Source organism: Polypterus senegalus, chromosome 11 (genome assembly GCF_016835505.1).
Source record: "Polypterus senegalus isolate Bchr_013 chromosome 11, ASM1683550v1, whole genome shotgun sequence".
Classification (NCBI taxonomy): Eukaryota; Metazoa; Chordata; class Cladistia; order Polypteriformes; family Polypteridae; genus Polypterus; species Polypterus senegalus.
The window spans coordinates 34,095,126-34,101,125 of record NC_053164.1 but is presented as its reverse complement, the minus strand read 5'-3'; the positions used below and the strand labels follow the sequence as shown (position 1 = coordinate 34,101,125).

General features: G+C 42.3%; 1 protein-coding gene across 1 annotated transcript in view; it reads left to right on the top strand.

The window, feature by feature from the left end:
* Window positions 1-578: 578 nt before the first annotated feature.
* Window positions 579-6,000, top strand: part of LOC120539750 (heparan sulfate glucosamine 3-O-sulfotransferase 1-like) — a 71,683-nt gene continuing 66,261 nt past the window's right edge. The window contains exon 1 of the mRNA XM_039770132.1: window positions 579-639. The gene's annotated coding sequence lies outside the window, so the exon portion shown is untranslated. The remainder of the gene's footprint in view (window positions 640-6,000) is intronic.

Genomic DNA, 6,000 nt, shown 5'->3' with positions numbered 1-6,000 from the left:
ACCCTGCTGATGTGCCTTTGGGAAAGGACACTTGAAGCCACCGGCCAAGCAGGTGGAAGGCTTCACCTTGTCTATACCATCCATGCTTTTTAAAATTCACAGATTCCGGTTTTCTGATTAAAATGCACAGTTTTCTAATCTCTCTGGTCAAAAGTGTCCAACTGTGCGATCTTGAATTAGACAGCAAGGGTGGAGTTTTGGTGGGTGGTAATCTGTGCGCGCTGCCAGTGACTTTACCCAGAGACCCTAAGCAGGCTTCAGGCTTACTAAGTGACTTTGTTGATAGCAACCATGATACTGGAAAAAAAAAGAACAATGAGTGCAAATGTTAATTAAATGTGTGCAGAAAACAGCAGGAGAACTGGCTTGGGAGACGTAATCCAATCAGAGGCTGATCAAAGTTTGTTAGTCGTGGTTGAGTGCAAAGCTAAAGTGTGTCTTTTGAAGATAGGAGTTGGGAATGGCAGGAGTGAACCTGTAGGCTAATCTTAATGCATTTGATTTGAAGTCATCCAAGAAAATAATTTTAAAAATGCACGCAGTATTCTCAAGATCTAAGGAAAACCTGCCACCTGATCTGAAAATCCAAAGGTGTGAATAAACGACAGGCAACGGGAAATGGGAAGGCTGCCATGCAAGGTGTCTGTTCACAGCAATTCAGGCGACTTTAAGTAAGAAGTAAAGAATATGAGGAAGTGTGGCACGCCGCTTAGTCACTTCACATCTGTGGTGGGGGGGCAAGGCTTCTCAACAGTGATATTACAACATGCACATTCTGGGATGATTCTATATTAGTGTTCATCGATGCCTTCTTTTCTATGATCCCACCAATGGATCCATTAAGGAGCTGACCACCATAATTTTAGGAGCAGTGAAAGCTGCACAGGTTTGGCTCTTCAAGTGAAGGGGATTGATCTCCAAAACATTGCAGCTCTTGAGCAATAAGCTCTCAAAAGTGCTTTTGTGTGCCAGCCGTGTCTCGTCTATAAAAATCTAATAATACTTGTCATGAGGAGTCTTCCCTTCCAGTATTTAAGAATACCCCTCACAGGATTATGTCACCAATGGTTATGGATAATTTAAAAGTGCCGGTCACGGAGGTCTGTTTTACCAGTTGCTGCCCTGAGGGTTTGAAGGTTGTTGTTTATGACAGGATTTTCCATAAGGCTTTCACAATGCAGATCTTGGTGTGAGAAAAGCCCCTATTTGTACTTAGCAGCGTTTGCTTTTGATGAAAGCGGGGCAGTGGCGGGAACAGCCACCTTCATGGATCCTGAGCCTGTGTGAAGTTTGTATGTTGGGTCTTTATGGGCTCCTCTCTGAGTCCTCGGGCTTTCCTCTCAGTTTGAGTGTATGTAGATGGAGGGATACACTCCATGACCTGGAACTGTATAAAGTGGCCCTGAGAATTTTACTTTTGAAGTTCACCATTTTGGATGTAAGGGGGGCATTCTTGATGTTAATTCCTAAATGGTATAATCAGCATTATTCTGGGATATTTTAGTCATTAGTAGTTAACAAGTGTAATCTTGGAGATTTTTCAGATAAGGATATATCAGTGCTGGTCTTGGAGACTGTGCCCACTCATTTGGCTGATGCCTTTATCCAAGGCGACTTTTTCAACATTTCAGATTAGATTGGTGACTTTTCTTTTGATTTTCCAATTGGAGCACAAGCAAGTGACATGACTTGCTCAAGGTTCCAGAGTGTCAGTAATGGGATTTGAACCCACAACCTCAGGGTGTGAAGTCCAAAGCCTTAACCACTACACCATACCTATGTAATGATGCCAGATTCCTGTGGGTTTGCCAGTTCCAGTATGTGGGTCTGTTCCCATACATTTTCTGTGGCAGTAGTAGCAGTAGAGCTGTCACATGCACAGAGTACAAGAAAATTATTCATGGCTGTCTGTCAATCCGACAATGATGCTGCCCATCCATTTGTCTATCTCTGTCACTCCCCCTCCTGTGTGTGTGCTGGTTGTAGAACAGGCCAGTTTGGAAAAAGCAGGTCCAAGGGCACAATGAGCAAGGGAATTGCCCCTCCAGGTGCAGTGGGTTGGTTTTGTTGGTGATGTCTTCCCATTCTCTTCTCTTCTTGTTGATGTGTCCATTGTTGTTCAATCACATTGGCAGAACATGGACGAGGCACTTGTCTCGAGTGTGCCTCTGAACGGCCATCACACCAATGCCGCCGTACCTGTGGGTTCCATAATAAGAACATACACCATCACCCAATGGTAGTTCTCTTTGTCTGTTGCCCATTGCCAGGACTTTGATGCAGGAGAAAGGATGAGGAACATAGATGGAAGAAAGAGCCTGCGCAAAGGAGTTGTTGATATCGGTGATAGTGAGGGTGCACAGTCCTCAATCACACTGCTTAACTTCCTATCGGGAATCTGTGTGGCAAGCCAAGTTGCAGCACTTTGGAAGGACCCTTGGTGGGATGGGGTGTGGGTGGCTGAGTCAGTCTTAGTCCGGACCTCGCCTCTGACCTTTCCTTCATGGGTGGCCCTATAAGGAGTACATGACTCCTGATGGCATCACTCAGGGGATCACACAAATCACTCCGCCATGTTAAGGTGCTGACTCAGCGTAGAGTTAGGGACATTGTCACTTGCATACCCAAAAACACACAACATGTCACCACCACTTCATTTTGAAAAATAAAATTGTATTTTATGCTATGTTATTGTTTATATTTTGAATTATATATAAATAGGGGCACTAACATTTTTTAATTGCCCATAAAGGTCTTAATCTGGCCCTGGGCACCATGGCAAACAAGAAGAGATTACTTACTTCCTTAGGACCACTATACTAATACTGGGTAGAACAGTCCCAACTCTACAAGGCATGGATTCCACAAGATGCTGGAGACGTTCCTTTGAGATTCTCGTCCATGTTGACATGATTGCATCACTCAGTTTGTGCATGACGCAAATCTCCTGTTCTGCTATGTCCCAAAGGTGTTCTGTTGGATTCAGATCTGATTACTGGGAAGGCCACTGAGATAAGTGACATGATGCTTAAAGTAGCCATTAGAAGGTGTCTAAATTGTGACCATGAAGGGATACACACGGACAGCAAAAAATACTCAAATAGACCATGGGATTCAAGTGATGATTGACTGATGTTAATGGGCCTAAAGTGTTCCAAGAAAACATTCCCACACCATTACGCCACTACCACCACCATCCTGGACTGTTGACACATTGGCTGCATAGATTCATGCTATTGACACAAAAATTCTGACCCTACCATCTGTGTGCCTTCAGACCAGGCGACATTTGTCCAGTCTTCAGCTGTCTAGTTTTGGTGAGCCCGTGCACACTGCAGCCTCAGCTGTCTGTTCTTGGCTGACAGGATCAGAACCCAACATGGTCTTCTGCTGTTGTGGCCCATCAGCTTCAAGTTCTGACGTGTTGTGTGTTCTGAGATGCTTTTCTGCTCACCGCAGTAATACAGAGAGGTTATCTGAGTTACTGGAGTCTTTCTGTGAGCTTGAACCAATCTTGTCATTCTCCTCTGACATCTCTTATGAAAATGGCATTTCAGTCGCAGAAGTGCTGCTCGCTGGATGTTTTTATTTATTAGTTTATTGCACCATTCTGAGTAAACTCTAGAGACAGATGTGTGTGAAAATTCCAGGAGATCAGCAGGTACAGAAATACTCCAAACAGGCTGCATGGCACCAACAGTCATGGCATGGTCAAAATCACTAAGATCATGTTTTTCTCTGATTTTGGTGTTTGATGTTAACAAATGCATCACTGTATGCATTGTGTTACTGCTATATTATTGGTTGTTAAGACAATGGCATGGATAACAAGGTGGTCGGTCAGGTGCTCCTAATAATTAGTTTTGCGTATCATCTATTTTACAATGTTGTGCTCCACAAATAAATAAATAATCATGTACTATTAAACATTGGTAATGTTGTTGACAATCCACACTGGGTTTATTGGAGCCAGACCGACAAGGATTTGATGACAGTTTTGGGTGTTGTTCCTACAAGAAACATCTGGGGATGGAACCGTCTTCTGTATATTTAGTAGACATTGTTATCAATGGTGACTTAAATCAAATCAGTTTATATTAAATATGTGTGATTGCAGAAAAAAAAGGTAACAAGTAATAGGGAGACACAATTTAAGGCAGAGCACGAGAAGGCTCATGTCCTGTTTAGTCAAGTGGGCTCAATCATAAAAACTAATAATATACTGTGAATACATTTAGTTGGCCAAGTTATTCCAAGATGTGCAGATGTGCAGCCAACTGATGGAAGAGCAAGAGAAAGCCTGAACAATCCCCAAAGTGTTTTGTGCTGATGTCTGATGCATTTGGAGCAGAGAGGTGGGAGCCCAAAGCAGAACAAAGACGTTGAAGAGACCAGAGACAGCCTACAATGAGGGGCACTAGCTGCAGATGGTCCTATACAGATGCGCAAAGTCAGCTCTGTTGACTTCCTTTCATCCTCATGTTTTTAATGAGGCCACTGTTCGGAGTCAAATTTTCTTATGTGTAGATGTGTAAAATGGTGAGGGTTTTATGAACTGTGTGGCAAAGGGAGATTGTAAATGTGATGAGTCATGTGGGTGCAGAGTAAGACCTTAAAAAAAAATTGGCATAAGGTATTTGATCCTGCTGGTGCCATTTGAAACCTTGACTGAAGGTCGACATGAGGCATATAATCAGGCTAAAACCTTCACAGGTACTAGGTTTATAATTGTGTAGTTTATATGGACAAAGGGAGGGAGAAAATCTATCTGCATCCTTTGGTGGCTACCCAGCCAGTCCTGGGTGGCATATATTTGGTGCCATCTTGGAGAAAACAGCTGAGTGAACTTGGTAGAGACTGAATTGCTGGTTTCCGAGATCTTGGCAGAAGGTTGGCATGTGTTGTTTAATCAGGCTGGTGCACTGGTAGATAATAACCGGTACCAAACATGAGTTGTTTAATTCTACTGGTGCCATCTGAAACATTGACAGGAGGTTGAAATAAGTTAGTAAGTTAAAGTTGATATAAGTAAATGAGGCATTTACCTATGCTGATGCATAGATAGATAGATAGATAGATAGATAGATAGATAGATAGATAGATAGATAGATAGATAGATAGATAGATAGATAGATAGAACTCTTTGTCTTCTGGGTAAATTTGGCATTTTTTTAGTATTCTACTAGTCTGAATGCTCAGGCCTTTCTATCTCTACTTTGCCCATCTCCACTTTGCCATTTTTCTCCATTTCTTCTTCTTTGCAAAACTGCTCAAGCTGTCAGATTGCATGGGGATCTAAATGATTTTTTTATTTAGATTTGTAATTAATTTAGACCACTTTGCAGAGATCTGTTTCCATTTTGACTTTATCATGATCCTCTTCAAAAAGCTAAATTAAATCCACTGGGATTTAAAGCTGTATAACTATGAAATGTGAAACTTCCAAGGGGATGAATCTTTTTAAAAGGCACTGTATTGGGAGATTCTGTCCACTAGTCTTATCATTGACAATCTTGGGGATCGACCCCTACCATATAACCATCCCAGTCCTGGAGATTATCATCAATGGTATATAGCAGTTGTCACTCTTTATGATTGCTCTTTTAGAATTTTACACTGTGAGCCTTGGAGATTGCAATGCTAGTTCTGGGGATTATCACCATTTAGAAGTTAACATCTGCAGTGCCCAAAATGACTGAATAATGAAAGTCATGATGATTATTTCTCTAGATAGACAGGTAGATAGTGTAAAAGAAAGAGACGACAACAATAGAGAGCTCGGGTGCCAAGACAACCACCCTGTATTACTGGATGCAACAAAAGTCAAAAAACAGGCAATTATTTTAGAGTCTTCTCTGCAGACGTGAGTTCAAACAGAACTGCGAATGATGGTGGAGCTTCCAGCTTTCAGTTGTACCTGCAGGAAGAGGCGGGTCCAGGTGGACAAACACCGGAAGTGGCGTCTGAAATCTAGCTGTCAATTGTCCAGTGTGCAGAGGG